The sequence below is a fragment of the Colius striatus genome, chromosome 5, assembly GCF_028858725.1.
Source record: "Colius striatus isolate bColStr4 chromosome 5, bColStr4.1.hap1, whole genome shotgun sequence".
In the NCBI taxonomy this organism is placed as follows: domain Eukaryota; kingdom Metazoa; phylum Chordata; class Aves; order Coliiformes; family Coliidae; genus Colius; species Colius striatus.
The window spans coordinates 45391296-45408599 of record NC_084763.1 but is presented as its reverse complement, the minus strand read 5'-3'; positions in this window follow the sequence as shown (position 1 = coordinate 45408599).

Sequence of the window (17304 nt, the reverse complement as noted above, 5' to 3'; positions counted from 1 at the left end):
ACTGATTTAGACAAATATCTATCAAGGAGAGCTTAGGGAGAGCTAATTCAAGGCTGGAGCATGGGTGTGGATCTAGAGGATCTTTCCAGCTGTGCTTTCTGTTGATATATTTCTTCTAATGATGCAGATTGTGGTAATAAACTCAAAATTCTGAGCCAAGTTATGTGATGATAGGACTGACAGCAACTGCCTTCATCAAGTTCTGGATTTCTAGTTCCTATATTCTTGTAATTTAAAGAATACTTATGGATTACCTTGAATATTAGAATTTTGGATTTTACTGTTTGGTGGAATTATAGTAAAACTGCAAATGGTGTGTATCAAAAATTCCCAAGCTCATAAGTTCAGTTGGAGCACCAGAAAACACCAGAAAAAATAGAAAATATAGAAATGATCAATATAGAATTAAAATGCAATAGACACTTATATCCAGTAAAAAAACATGTTCTCTTTTATAACATCTGTTTTATAGAAGATCTATATCATTCTTACTGAGAAAAGATTTAATTTCTCCAATAAGCATAAGAATTGTTTTCTAGAAACTTGTTCTACTCATTCTAAATGCAGACAAAATTTAAAATCAGCAATCTAATGTTTTGAAAATCAGCAAATTCCATTTTGTGATTTTTTTAAGTGATAACTTTATACAATATTCACTTCTAATAATGAATGGAAGGAAGTTTCTAAAAATTGTCCCTGCTTTTGTTTGGTTGGGTTTTTTAAAAAAGTTTTGTTGCATGATCATGGTAGTGGTGTATTTTTATTGGTTTATGCCAGTAAATCTGTCCACAGAATCTGGTCTTTTCCCCATTAGCAGACAGAAATTTATACCTGCAAAAGTAAAAATTCACTGTTGTCTATGACTTCTACTGGGGTCATAAACCATGTTTGTCCAATTGGTAAATGCTAAACGATTTCTATGAGCCATGGGTTCTTTTTATTTTTAAATTGGTGGTCTACAGGTAAAAGAGGAAAGACTATCCTTTTGTGAATATCATGTCAATATTCACATTTGAGTAACTTTCAACCACAGATTCAACATCTCATTGTTGTTGATATTTTTTTCTCCCATACAACTACCTCTTTGAAAGTGTAAGAGTCATTTAATGTCAGTGCTTTACTAGTAGTGTGTTTTGTGAAAACCAAAAATTGTCAAGGTAAAGAGTATGACCTCCTCTATTGTCTCTTTAGTTCAGTGTTGCAGCACTGTGCTTCATTTGTTACCTTACTGCACTTCACTGCAAAAGCTAATTACAGTTAAAATTAAACTCTATAGAGTGTGTCCTGCTGCCTTTTAGCTGCTAGACATGAAGAGGAGGCTGATTCCTGTGTATTCACTTCTTGTTTAGAAGATTCATGTTTATCTAATGTGAAGTCAATATTATTGTCCTGAAAAGAGTTAGAGTATTGCTAACAATCCATCAGGGAGTGCTTCTTTATAGCACTGATGCTATGCTCTAGTGGCTCAGAAACCATTTAACAGTGCTAAGATTCTGATCTACCTTGGTGCATTAACATTCAAACCATCATTTATCTCTTCTTAAATGCTTCACAATAAAATAGTTCATCGTGTTTAACAGTCAGATGTTTTGTAAGTAGAGGAAAAGTAAAGAGGAATGTGAAACAAACTCCCTAGATCTTCCTATATGCAACTCATATATACATAACACTTATTCATATGTATTCATATATAGCACAGGGATCAGGAGGTCTGGGTGGGTCCATATCACCTACCTTTAAATGGGTAAATTTATCTTTGTCTGAACTGGAACACCTGTGGTGCCTTTATAGTGGATGGAGGGAATTAAGACCTCCAGAAAGTGATTTATTTTAGGATGTGATGAAAGCTGCTTTAAATTGTTCTTTTTTTACCTCCATTGGCCAAAGGAGTAACTTAGTCTGAGTATCTGTGATTCCAGAATTTAACTTCCAGACATCTAAATTAGGGCAGGTGAATAAAAAACTGAATGTTTATTGCTTGCTCTGGACAATTCACTGAATTTCCTTTGTGTATTGCATATTGTGGTGTCTAACAATTATCACTGCATTATTCTGTCAATGATATTTATATTCTCCCCTCTAAAGCATTTGTGAAATGTTCTATACATATATTTATGTACATCTTTATGTGTAGTTGCAAAAAAAAAAAAAAAGACAGAGATAGTAGGACGTTGTACACTGGATATTATACCAATATGGCTATATGCAGAAGAACATGTATAGAAATGTTTCCTGTGCTTTGTTGCACATGATAGAGTAAAGCAGATCTGAAAATATAAAAGTATTTTAAAGGATTTTTCTATGCTACACAGTTTGGCAGAGTGCAAGACCCGTGCATGCTCAGTCCAGGAGCAGGTACCTCCCAAAGCAAAACATGTTGCCCTTACAGCCTGTGTTGATTATCAGTCGTTTGAAGAAATATTTGAAACATGAAGCTATACCTTTAGTAGTGATCAGCATAATTCTGCCTCTTTAGACAAGTTCAGTTTTTATCACATCTGTAGATGTTGTAGATGCACTTGTGAAGGGAGTTTGTATTGAAATTTACTGCAAGTAAAAGATACAGCTATTTCTAAATTAATCAAGACTAATTTCTAATTACCTCTGCCCTGGTTATACTTTGGTTTTTTTCTTTTACAATTTACAATTAAACTATCCCTGTCTTATCTCGAAATTAATGAGGAGAATGGATATGCTGTTTTGTTTGTTTGTTTGTTTATTAAACATAGATGATTTTTTTTTCTTTACTGTCTTGGTTCTGGTAGGAGAAATTCAAGAAGTAACAAGGAAATAAGGCTTTGTCTGTGATCTCATTTCTCCCATTGTACCTCCTTCAAGATTATTAGAATTACTCCTGCTTTACTGAAACTAGTTTCTGTGAGATTAGTCAGGCTTCACTGCTTTGTTTTAGACTGTCACTTTTTTTTTTTAGAGATTTTATCCTTACACTGTTTATTTTTACTGTCTTCCAGTTTGTTTGCTCATGTTTCAGTCTGCTGTTTAAAAGATTTGACTGGAATGGGAAGAGTAAAAATTACAATCAGCACCCAAGCTGCTCATTCTGTTGAGGAACAAAACCCAAGACTATTCTTGGTAGTAAAAGAACAGTTACAATAGAGAGATATTTTGTCTTTTTCCTGTTAGCAATGCATTACTTTTTCTTTTAATAGATAATACTGTTGCATTTATTCTCTGATTTCAACAATGTCACATTCAAATGACAAGGTCATTTAACCTGTGTTTAGTAGGCAAACACATAAAGCTGCAAGATAGCATGTAATGCAAACTATTTTCAAATTGGGTTCGGGAATTAGAATGGCAGAATGAATGAACTCCAGATTTGAAGAGCAAACATTTAATGTGGCATGTTCAGCATTGGCCAACTTGATTAGATTAAATGCCATATTTTCATGCAAGTTGTAAATATTGAACTACAGCTCTACACTGTTGATCAAAGCTGTTTGCTTGGCTGAGATGATTAAATAAGGGTTAATAAATATAACCTCTGTTAAATCTTCTATAACCAAATTTATCTCTCAGCTTCATCTACCATAGAATTAATAACTAAACTGGCAATTGTGAGCCTGAACATTTAGACACAATATCTCTTGAGCGGAGTGTTTGCTATTTGCTTAGAGCAAGAGTTGTTATCTTTGACTGACAATCACAGCAAATGAACTAGTTCTCATTTGCTCACCTGGTCAGAGAAAGGGGAAAGGAGATTCTGACCATGATTCTGTCGTTTGTCACACGCCAAAATGCAATATGCTGATTACTCGTTGTGGGGCATCTTCTGCTGTGATATATTGTACAAAAATGTATGGGACACTGGAAGACACATTGGTGTCTTTGATCAAGTAGTACTTGACAAAGGAATCTCCCACTTTTTCCAGAGCAGAAGACCCAATGAGGATTAAGATGTGAGAAGAAATCAATATCTTACCAAATGATGAGTTTACCTCTTACAGCTTCTGAGGCTGTTTGATCTTAAATGGAAAGGCTGACTGCATCTTACCAGGGAAGATTTGTTTGGAGCACTTTCTTATTCTTCAGTTACACAATTAAGACAACTTAACTTGCCCCATTTAGCGGGTAATAACCATCTAAAGGAAGGGACTGACAAAGCTGAAAGCTCATATTCATTGTCCCTGTCTACTTTTTCCTCCATGCCCAGCTATGTTCCTTGAGTCTATATTATGTTCAGTTCCACCTTCTTTGTCTTCAACACACAAAATCAAACATCCAGATTTTTTGTTTACCTATCAGTGGTCTTTAAAGATCCTTCTCTATTTTAGACTTTGAAAATCTAATAATACTCCAACAATCTTGACAGAATTTATCATAAGACAAATAATGACATTAGAATGATGGATGGACTGTAACAAAGATGGTAAGCAAGTGCATACATGCTGCCTGAATGTGGTGGATTGACCCTGTCTGGATGCCACATGCCCACCAAAGCCACTCTATCCCACCTCTCATCAGCTGGAGATGGAGATTTTGAATACACAAAAGGTTTGTGTGTTCAGATAGGCAAAATAGATTCCACTTGAGGAAATTAGTTTAATTTATTACCAATTAAATCAGACAAAGGTAATGAGAAATAAAACCAAACTTAAAACACCTTTGCCTCACCCCTCCCTTCTTTTTGGGCTTAACTTTGCTTAAAAATTCTCTGCCTCCTGTCTCCACAGCTGTAAAAGGACCAGGGAAGGGAAGTTGTGGTCAATTCACCATACATTGTCTCCGAGTTTCCTTACATCTCTGTCAGGGAACTTCTCACATACTTCCTCTGATCCAGTGTTGGGGCCCTCCCATAGGAGACCATCCCCTACAAACTTCCCCAGAGTGCTTTACGTGGGCTGAATTTCTTTATGAATTGCTCAAGGGTGAGTGTCTTCCACAGGGTGCAGTCCTTCAGTAACAGACTTCAGTGTGGATCCCCCACAAGGTGATAAGTCCTGACCGCAAACACAATTAATTGTGGACTCCTCTCCATGGGGTCATAGGTCATGCCAGGAGCTGCTCCAGCACGGGCTTCCCACAGCCCCCTTTGGGCATCTCCACGCTCTGGTTGACCCAGGGCTGAAGGTGGATCTCTGCTCCCCTGTGGACTTCTGTAGGCTGCAGGGGCAGAGTGTGCCTCACCATAGTCTTCATTAGGGCTGCAATAAGGTTTTTAGCTGGTGAGAACCCCCCAGACTACATCCACCATGCAGCCCTGGGGCACTGCTTGTTGCTGTATGTACCTGTACATGGCTTCAATTTGCACATGTTGCCCTGGTGTGTTTTGGTACCAGGATGTGTACTGTTATACTTAGTGCTGGAGGGCATACTGCTTATGAAAATGTTGCTGGATATGAGAACTTCCCCTAGTTACCTAATTTGTGAGGAAACCCAGTTTTGGTTTTGTCAATGTGGATTGCTTTCTATTTAATAAACCAAAGATAATTGAAACATATAATCATGACATAAGACTGAGGTATTGCCAACTCAGTCTCTGTGAAAGGATCAAAAGTTGCTCTCTCACTCTAGAGGATTTCGGAACCCCAGCTCTGGATAATGTCATAACAAGAAAAGAAGTGGAAAAGATGCTTTTCCATCCATTGTGAACTTCTTAAGCTTTAACAAATGGTCTGAATTTGAAAAGTGATGGAATATTAGCTTCCTGCTTACAGAATCTCTTAAAACAGAAAAAACCCACAGAATATTAGACTCTTCCTGCAAATGTTAGATATTCTGGCTTTACCTGAGAATGGTTTAGAACAGTTGTTACGAACAATAATTATTATGGCCTCAGATGTAAAGTATTATATGGGAAAAGCAGTGTAATGATGAGATAAATGATGAGACAACTGGGTTCTGTTATTACAAGAAGTTGCTTCTTACATCCTACTGCTGCCTTTGATGTTGTTGAAGGCAGCATTAGGGATATGTTACTTTGCTCTCTCAGGTTGAGTTTACATTATACCTTACACATCATGAGAATAAAATATTTATTGGGTTTTAGGTAGGAGAATATACTCCATGTCTTTCTTCTCTTTTGTGCGTGAAATCCTGTTTGGAATATTGTCTGTGCACATACAGTGTGATTCGGCTACAAGTCTAGCAGGGAGAGGGGGAGAGATGAGGCACAAAGGTTTAATGGCTCTGCAGGAACTCAGCAGCTTGTTAAGGCAGTGATGCGTAGTATGGGCAAATAAAGCCAGCCAGGCACAGCACAAAGCATACGTCCTAAAGCCAGAATTTTGATTGGGAAGATCTGGCACCCAGGGCATGGCATTACTCCCAGGAAGACAAACACTTACAATGTGAAAGGCCTACAACAAAAGCTTTATTTCCTGCAGCCAAGACAGCCCGCTTATATTTTGACAAATGAACATTGGCCTGAACCTTCATATGGAGGAGGATAGTGATATTATAGGGATAACTGGGGCTGTGATTCTGGAGCTGAAGGAGTGAAAGAAAAGAGGAAAAGGCAAGTGGAAAGTCCAGGGAACTAAGTTAAAAAAACACATTCAGAGTAACACACAGAACCCCCAAGCTGTGCAAACTCTGTTGTGATGGCAGCAAAATTGCTTGAGAGACAGACTACCACCCTTGTATTGGCAAATGAGGCACAAGTTTAGTATTAACAGTGCTTTGGATCCACCCTAAACTAAATCAATGAATGTGACAAAATGATTCAGTATTGGGGAATCAAGATTTATAGTAATAAAAAAGAGGGAGAGAATGTGAAAAAAAAAACCCAGCATAACTCTAGTTCTTTAGGTTTTAGGAAGTTTTAATAAGATTTTTTTTATCCTAAAAGCACAAGTCACAGAATGGCACAGTATATCTGTATGCAGAGATGGATATATCAAAGAAACGGGAAGATAAAATATCTCTTTTTTTAATAATTCTTTAAAAAAGGATGATAGTGATTATATTTACAAAGGAGCTGTTTTCAATGCACACAAATTCAAAAGGACGGGAGGGGTGTCTTAGCAGCGAGCCTGTGTTATTTTAATGGAATGGAAATGGCTATTTTTAACATATGCACCAAATAATTCTGAGAGTGTTGTCTTTGATAAGACCTTCGGGACAATTTCATAGGAAAGGTGGAATATTTCTGTCACATAAGAGGACTTCATCTGCACTTCATTCACTGATAAATATAGAGATGAATAAAATATCCTGCAATCAAAGAAAGGAAGATAAAAGATTTAGATAATGGAACTAAAGCTTGTGGGTTGCTAGAGAGACTAGATTCTCCATGAAAAGGATTGCAGTTAATTCCTCCAGGCACAGTTCATATTCTTTTTGGCAAGACAGCCAAACGTAACGGTTCCTAAGTATAAATGAAAGTGCAACTGGACATGATGAAGACATGCTCATGACTACACACATGACCACTTGTGACAAGTACACTGTGCAAATCCACAGAACTACAGAATCACATGGAATGGTAGGGATTGGAAGGGACATCTAGAGATCATCTAATCCAAACACTTTGCTAAAGGAGGTCTGCCTAGGTCAGGTCACACAGAAACACATCCAGGCAGGTTTTGAAAACCTCCAGAGAAGGAGACTCCACGGACTCCCTGGGAAGCTTGTGTTCCATCACCTTTACAGTCCTTGTGAAGAACTCAAACCAGAGAGCTTTGTTAGGAACTGTATGCCATGGGTGAGACTTTGCACTGGAGCAGGGGAAGAATGTGAGGAGTCTTATTCTTTGAGGAGAATGGTGTGATAGAGATCATCTGTGAGGGACTGACCACATCCCCCATTCCCTGCCCCCTGTGCTGTTGAGGGGAGAGGAGGTAGAAATATTGAGAGCAGTGAGCTGAGTCCAGGAAGAAGAGAGAGGTGGGAGGAAGGAGATCTTAAAGTGCTGGTTGTATTTTTCTGATAATCCTGCTCTGCTTTGTTTTCCATTTCTTTTTCTTTGGTTGATGTCAGATTAATTTTATTTTCTTCCCTAAGTCAAGTAACTGAGTCTCTTTTACCCAAGACCATAATTGGTGAGTGAGCCCTCCCTGTACTTGTCTTAATCCACAAGGCCCTTGGTTTTCTTTTCTTCTCCTCATCCTACCACAGGTAGTGAGGATTTGGGGAGTGAGGGAACAACTGCATGGTGTTTTGTTCCCAACTGGGCTTAGACACTTAGATATAAACAACACTTAGATATAAATTTTAAGCCTACATCTGTCAAGGAGACCTTGTTTCGCAATCATGAATTCAGAATGTCTCTGAAACATCCTTCAGCACTAGAAACCATGGAGCCAGTTCAGCTACTGGTCCATTCACTGTGAAGACGAAGCATCCATGAATAAGTTTCTCACTTACACCAGAATTTTACTGCATCTTTCACTTCCCACTAGCAGATTTCCTCTTCATATTTTTTAGAGACATACATTACTGTGTCTGATTAGAACTGCACTTCTGTGAGATTGTAGATGAATTTTGGGGTGTTTGTGTACGGCTTTTCCAATGAATAAACTCTTTGATGTCAAAGTTCTTCCTTTTTGGCTATGCAGTAAACTGAATTACAACGTAACCTCTCTCCTCTACCTTCCAAAAGGGAGTAATATACAGCACTGGCTTTCTTCATAACCTTATTCTGGCTCAGAATTAAAACAAGTAGCAACTCTACAACATTTCTAATAGACTCAACCACTTGTTAGTCTCCGCAGAAGGCAGAGATGGTATATGAAAAATAATATGACAAATTTGACATTTAAAATGATTTTTCCAAATCGCATCACTCATTTGCCCTTTGTTAGCTTGGAATATTCTGGCTGTCAGAGGCCAGCTGAAGAGATAAGCAAATCTCTCACTTCTAACTGGAAAAAAAAAAGTCACTGATAACAGGTAGAACAGATAGTATCATTTTTTATAATTAAATTAATAGCAGCACTGCTTGAATAAATTCCATGCTGTATATGTATATTACATTTGTCTTCACAGTAAAGAAAATAAAATGATGAAAGAAACAATGTTGCATATTTAATGGACTAAACATTTGCTAAGTGATTATTTTTGAGTTATATGGTAAAAATGTCATATAATAATATAAATGTAAATGGAGAATTGTTAATAAGCAGTACATTCTCAGAGATTTATTTTTTGTCTTAGATTTTGTATATAACAAATATATAATAAAATGTGTAATAAAATGTAAGCAAATAATAAGAAAACTTACACTGATGCTTGTGATATAGGTAGATTTGGTTTTGAGGATAGTAGCTTTGAAAGGAATTGAAAATGATTCATCCTGCCTAATTGCAAGGGATTGGAGGTGGTGCTTTTCTGAAGTTACTTTCAGCTTTTTATGTCCAGTTCTACAGAAATGCACGATTATGCAAGAGGAGCTCCCAATTCAATACTGTAGCTACAAGAACTAATATGTTCTTCAAATAATTTAATAGGGAATTCACCTCTTAAGGGTAAATGTGACTCTACTAAAATCAATGGTAATTTTGCCATTGACATGAGTGGAATTGGGATTCCCTTCCCAAGAAAACCTGCATGTAGTATTTGAATGAATTAGAGTAATGATGATTTTTTAAATACTTGGGCAACTGCCTTTACTACTAAGTTGACAACCTTATGACAGACCTGCTAGCTCTTGTACTTGCCATAATTGTAAGTTTGAGGTTTGGTTTAAGTGGTTTTTTTGTTGTTGGCTTTTTTTGTTTGTTTTGTAATGAATCCTTTAACAAATGAGGACCAACCAAAATGTACATGTCTATGGCTTCCATATTTACAGGTGTGGTGATAGTTCCAATTTACATAATCACCTTTTCTCAGTTGCTTATGCCCAACACCACCAATATGTTGAAAAAAGTGTTATGCAATCATGCAACAAACCAGAGCAGGACCCTGGTCTAAAAAGTTCATATTCCTTTTTCCATGAAAAACACAATCCAGAACAAGAAGATAGGGAGTGAGGGAACTGCTTGAGCTAACTTGTTGAATATTCATTAGATTTGTCCCTGCCCAACTCTCCAACCTGTTCAGGTCTTGTTGAATGGCAGCACAGCCTTCTGGTGTGTCAGCCACTACCCCCAGTTTAGTATCATCAGCAAACTTGTTGACAGTGCCCTCTGTTCCCTCATCAAGGTCATTGATGAATATATTGAGTAGTATTGGTCCCAGCACCAACCCCTGAAGGACTCCACTAGACACAGGCCTCCAACTAGACCCTGCCCCATTGATCACAACTCTCTGTCTCCTTCCCTTCAACCAGTTCACAATCCACCTCACTACCTGATCATCCAGTCCAGTTTCGCTGTGAGGATGCTATGGGAGACGGTGTCAAATGCTTTACTGAAATCAAGATAAACCACATCCACTGCACTACCACCATCTATCCACCTGGTTACATCTTCATAAAGGCTATCAGGTTGGTCAAACATGACTTCCCCTTGGTAAAGCTATGTTGACTGCTCTCAATGATCCTCTTGTCCTTTAAATGCCTGCAGACAGCACCCAGAATAAGTTGTTCCATCACCTTTCCAGGGATGGAGGTGAGGCTGACTGGTCTGTAGTTACCCAGCTCCCCCTTCTTGCCCTTTTTGAAGATTGGAGGGACATTTGCTTTCCTCCAGTCCTCAGACACCTCTCCTGTTCTCCATGACTTACTGAAGATGATGGAGAGTGGTTTAGCAATGACTTCCACCAGCTCCCTCAGCACCCGTGGGTGCATCCCATCAGGGCCCATGGATTTATGTACATCCAGATTGCTCAACTGATCCTTAACCCAGTCCTCATCAACCAATCAAAACTCCTCCTTTAACCTGACTTCCTCTGGAGTCTGGGGCTCCTGAGGACAGTCTCCAGCAGTTTAGACAGAGGCAAAGAAGACATTCAGTAACTCTGCCTTCTCTGTATCCTCTGTCACCAGGGCATCCACCTCATTCAGCAGTGGCCTACATTACCTCTAACGTAACTAACATTGTTTCTGCATGTACAGCCTCATCTCTGAGATGCTCAAAATGATACTTGATTTTCTGTTATAGAGTGATTCGCATATTTTAAACGGGAAAAAATGTGGGTCAGAATATATTGTCAGGGAAAAAGGACAGCTTGAATCCTCTTTCAGAGATAGGACTTATATTGAAGGAATACATACTTAGAATTCTTAGATTTGAAGAAATGTATTTGATAAACCAGGAAAGGGGATGGAGGCATGTTACTGTTATCAGAAGCATGATTTGGTATGATCTAACATGTTGGCTGTCATAAAGGTAAACTATTAACCTCATTGTAGTCTACAACTTCCTCAAAAAGGGCAGTGGATGAGGAAATACTGATCTTGTCTTTCTAGTGCTGAGTGATAAGACACAAGATAATGGAATGAATCTACATGAGGAAAAGTTCAGATTGGACATTAGGAAAAGATTCTTCACTGAGAGGGTAGTCAGTCACTGAAACAGACCCCCCAGGAAAGTGGTCACAGCACCAAGCCAGCTGGAGTTCAAGGAGCATCAGGATGACACTTCTAGTGAGACGATTTAGTTTTAGGTAGACCTGTGAGCAGCGGGAAGTTGAATTGGTGATCCTTATGGGTGCCTTCCAACTCCAGATATTCTATGATTCTAACTGTTTTCAAAGACATATATATTTGAATGATAATGGGAGGTAGAATGTGCAGAGAACAGCAGAACATTTTTTAAGGGACAAGAAGTTGAAAGCAGCTGCAAACCCAGCCTTATGGCTGTTTTTCAGAGAATTTAGTGCAGAATTATGCTATCCAGCTTTATATTTGAGCACTTTCCACACAAGTATTAGATACAAGAAAATAGCAACTCTGGCTTCTCTGGTTAATAAACTGAAAGGCAGATTCCTCAGGCACCTGTGTTTGCAGATGCTGTCTGCAGACTGCATAGAGGACTCCCTAGGGAAGCAAGGGCATTTTATTCTACCATCGTGGTCTTGTGACATTATGCAAAGGAAAAGTAATCCTAGCTTGCTAATGGGTTTTCAAAGCAGCTGTTGAGCTTTGCTGTCTTTTCAGCCAGCACTAACGCCTTTTCAGCTCAGCTGCATCCCACCCACTTCTTACACTCAGGACAGGGATGAATTACTTAGAGCTTATAAATCCATAGACCTTAGGACAGAAGAGGAAAAATGGTAGAGGAAGGAAAGAACATTGTTATCTCTGTGGTATAATTTTGTATATTAATTCCCTCTCTAACTCTCTCCCTGCTTCTTTAAAACACATGGCAGGGGCCATTATCAAGTATGAAACAACAGTTAAATGGTATATTTGGTACACCATTCTAGCACAATGTTGTGCAATAACACATATTTTCTAAATTGCAGCATTATGAATTGCACTCTGCAGCTTATCACAAATTGACTTCATTTGTTATTTTTTCAAAATTCTCTTCTAGAAGAAATAAAATCTTAGAAGCATTACCTGTAATTGCTATTTAAGAATTTTAAATTGGCACCATACTTTCAGCTGAGACAATTAGTTGTATGGAATAAACCTTCAGTAGATGTAGACATAATCCCCTTGGCTTCACTGGAGCTGAAACAGTGATAACTAGCTGAATATCTGTATGATAAATCTATAAAATTTCAAAGAATTATTTTTATGAACCCTGTGATGAGGCTTATCTACTTTTTTGTATCCACAGGTTTTTGATTTTGTTTTGTTTTCCCAGAAAAGTTCTATTTCTGCTACTCTGCTAATTTCTCATATATCTTTTAAATAACGTGTTGCTGCAAGTCTCCTTGGATAAGGCAATTGTTTGCCAAAAGGTATGCTAGTGAAGACAGTTTTTAAGGCTGAATAGCTGGTGTTCCATATAATAAACACATTAATAATTTTTTTTTTTTAGTCATTGAAAATGTGTGGAGATTCAGAAAAGCAAAAGTTTATGTTAACTCAGTGATAGTGCAGGTTTTTTCCTCAAGTTTGGGGACAAATCCTTTTCTTATTCGTTGTATTCTAATGCCATTATTTGTGCCGTCATGACACACAGGATTAGGAAAACATTAAGAGGGTTGTCTGAAGAAAAATGCCAACAGAATGAATCTGCTGTTTTTCAGAGGCCTTGCAGGGATCAATACAGATGGCAGCCTTGCAGTGCAGTTAATACAGTGATGCCATTGCTTATAGCAGAAATGCACCTGACACAAGAAAGGGAGAGATTTTGGCAAGTTTGTGTACACTTCATATTAACCGTATGAATTTTGAACTTTAAGCACTGGTATTATTGTTGGTGGATTTAAAAAGTTTTTTAGTTAGACTAAGACTAGCAAGATTAGACTAACAGTAAATTCTTGGGTTTACATACAAGGTTTGTTACTTTTGACTATACCAATATTTTGAGTGCAATAACTTCTTGGGAATTCAGGCAACCTTTACCCTAATTTAGGTGCAAGAAATTGCTAACACAATATACCAAGTAGGGTTGATTTGAGTTTTTTTACAGTTTTCTTTCCAGAAAAAAAGTTAAACCATCATGTAGTCTGGACTGAGAAAACTTACAGAATTCATGCAGTAGTTTCAGATTTGTAAAGAAAAGAGACCAATCATCAAGTAATAAAAATTGCACATATTGCATAGAATTATTTTTTGCACACATTTTAAAGAAAGGTAGGGGGTGGAAGAGACCTCTAGAGATCATCTAGTCCGAAAGCCCTACTAAAGCAGGACCAGCAAATCAGGTCACATAGGAACGTGTCAGGGCCGGTTTTGAAAACCTCCAGAGGAGACTCCATACCCTCCCTGGGCAGCCTGTGCCAGGGCTCCCTCACCTGAACAGTGAAATAGTTTTTTCCTTATGTTTAAATGGAACTTTTTGTGTTCCAACTTCTTTCCATTACTCCTTGTCCTGTCACTGGAGTCAACAGAATAAAGTGATACTCCAACCTCCTGACACCCACCATTTAGGTATTTGTAAATATTAATGAGATCTCCCCTCAGTCTCCTCCTCTCCAGGTTGAACAGTCCCAGTTCCCACAGCCTTTCCTCATAAGGAAGATGCTCCAGTCCCCTGATCACCTTGGTGGCCCTGTACTGGACTCTCTCCAGCACTTCCCTGTCCTTCTTGAGCTGAGGAGCCCAGAACTGCACACAGGACTCCAGATGAGGCCTCAGCAGGGCAGAGTAGAGGGGGAGCAGAACCTCCCTTGACCTACTGGCCACACTCTTCTTGATGCATCCCAGGATGTCATTGGCCTTCTTGGCCATGAGAGCATATTGCTGGCTCATGGTTAGTTTATTATCAACCAGGACTCCCAGGTCTCTGTAGAGCAGCTCTCCAGCAAGTCAGTCCCCAGCCTGTACTAAATGCATGGGATTGTTCCTCCCCAGGTACAGGACTCTGCACTTATCCTTGTTGAACCTCATGAGGTTCCTCTCTGTCCAACTCTCAAGCCGATTGAGATCCTGCTGAATGGCAGCACAGCCTTCTGGGGAATCAGCCAGTCCTCCCAGTTTGGTGTCATCAGGGAACTTGCTGAGGGTACACCCTGTCTCCTCATCCAGGTCGTTGATGAAGATGTTGAACAAGACTGGCCCCAGAACTGATCCCTGTGGAACTCCACTGGTCACAGGCCTCCAAACTCTATTCTCTGCTGTTGATCACCACCCTCTGGACTCTGTCATTCAGCCAGCTCTCGATCCACCTCACAGTCCACTCATGCAAGCCAAACTGCCTGAGCTTTCTGATGAGGATGTTATGGGAGACAGTGTCAAAAGCCTTGCTGAAGTCAAGGAGGATGATGTCCACTGCTCTCCCCTCATCTAGCTAGCCAGTTATGCACTCATAGAAGGCTATCAAGTTGGTCAAACTGTTGTGGAATCTTGCTGAAGGAAGCACTTTAAAACTGAGCATGTTATTACCTGCAGGCTGTGCCCTTTTTGACATTTTTTACTGTTGAGCTCAGGCTCAACATTGCTCAAATCAGTGACCTCCAAGAGTCAGATCTGGAGGCTAGGCAGGCACAAGTATGTTGTAGGCAGAGTACTAATGCTCAGCCTGCATTGAGATCCCAGTAGACGGCAACACCTAGAAACACAGAACACAGCAACCCATGATCCTTACATTGAGAGTCTAACCCTGTACAAAGTGTGCAATTAACTGAAAGGGTATGTTATTGATAATTTGGATATTCAGTGGCCTGGCCTGTGGCCTGAAAATATAGGAAATGCATATATATCGATTACAGCACACACATTTTATGGCATATGTGCTTGCATACTTTAATGATTTGGTCTAGTGTTAGCTCTACTACATCACAGTGATAATAGAGAAATACCTCAGGAAATAGCAGGAGGGTTCCAATTCAAACCAAATCACAATTATAAGCCTGCCATGATCTTCATGGAGTTCAGGCTGCTTTATTAAGTACCCATTTAAACTTACACCAGGCTAATAATGTGTTTACTCAGCTTGAGATTCTCCACAATGAGGGAAAAAATGTATTACAAAAATCTTCATTTTAATTTACTCTAACAATTCCAAGAAACTGCTGGAATCTCACAGGTGTGATCCAGAATAAATTGCTGGGGCTGACACTGCTAATAATGCACTGGAAACACTCTTAAATATAGGTTTAATTTAGGGTCTCAGTTGGCAGCTATGCAATTTTAATTCTTCAGGTTAAAAAGGACTAAATTCCATACCGTTACTGAGAAGAGATGTGTGAGTAGCCTTTTCTGTGTTCATTGCACCTATCCATGGGAAGTAATAAACCACTATCACTTGGCTTGCAGAGATGGGAGTGGCTGCCATAGTCTGATGTCTTAGTGCCTGATGTGTTCAGCAGTGAAAAGATTTTCCTCCAGATCTGATAGATGTGGACTGTATTTTCTGGAAGAAAATGAGTTTTTATTTATTGACAAGCAAAATTACTTTCAAGTAATACTTTTCCATGAAAATTTGAAAATAATTTTGTTAAAAAAAATTTTCATGGAAAATGACATCATTGCTACGGCTCGTGAAAACACTTCAGTCTTTCAGTTGCAAGTTTTTTACCTCTGGGAAGGTAGAAGTTTAAAGTAAAAAGCCTGAAATTATGTAATTTTTTGGGGTTAAAATTTATTTGATTTGATTCAAATCTTTTTATTCAAAATGTTTTTTTCATTTATGGATCTTCCAGCCTGGTTTAGTATTGTAGATGATTTTAGAATCCTCCAAATTTTCTGCATGATTCTTATTTTAGCTGTTGCCTGTGAACATATGTCTTCTTTTAATAGCTTCTGTTATCTATTTAATATGAATTTAAAGGATTATCAGATGGTTTCTGTTCCATGAAAAGTCCCTCTTCATTAGGACTTCATTTTAGAGAAACACTCACTACACTCAGGTATGTAAACTGAATGAAAACAAAAGCTCCTTGAAGAGAAAAAATAAGTCAGAAGCAGGGCAGGGAGAAAATTAAATTCAATAAGACAAAGTCATGCACTTAGGGACTAATAGGAATTACTGCTGTAAGCTTGCAACTTGTCTTTTGAAAATTATATAAAAAGAGAAAGTGAGTTGTCAGTGAGTCACTGTATAGAGATACAGATGCATAAAAGTCATTGTTCTAGGCACCAATGAGACTTCACCTGGCTATTGGGTACAACACTCACTGCTGGCAGGAAGGATGAGCTCTAACCTGAATAGAAAGGGACTGTGAGGATGATCAAAATAGAGGTGACGCTGAAATAGCTTTGTTAATTTGGCAAAATTTAAAAACTATTCTAAGGTTAAAAGGGGATCTTGGTTTATCAGAGAAGTGAGCACTCCTGACAGCTGACTGTGCTCAGGTAATAAGGATGTTAGACCCATAAAAGGGTGAAATGCATGCTGATGTTTGTACATGTTGGTTGTTTTCAAATTATTTCTTGGTATCTTTTTTATACAAGGCCTCTTGATGCATTTGGTGAGGTGACTGATAGAGTTTGTCTCTGAATCTCAGCATTCAGGGAAAAATAAAGGAGGATGTTATAGTATTCTGGAGAGCAAAGAGGTAGTTGGCACATGTGTGTCCAAGTTCATATTTTTAAAAAAAAATTTAAATGTTTTAAAGCCAAACTCATGATTTTTAACTGTAATCCTTTATGTGACTTGTATTCTGCTGTGCTAAGCAAGCTTCTGTTCCACTGACTCCAACTGTCCATGAAGTAACATCAAGGAAACAAATGAAGATGGAAATGTATGTTTTAAAATGCAGCTTGTTATAAGGGAAGAGTGTCTCTTCTGTTTACCATTAGTGACATAAACAATGCAAGATCGAAGAATGTCTGGAGGCTGTCTCCAGTAATCAGCTATTTGGTAGCAGCTGATAAGATAACTCTCACTGAGAAACAAATGA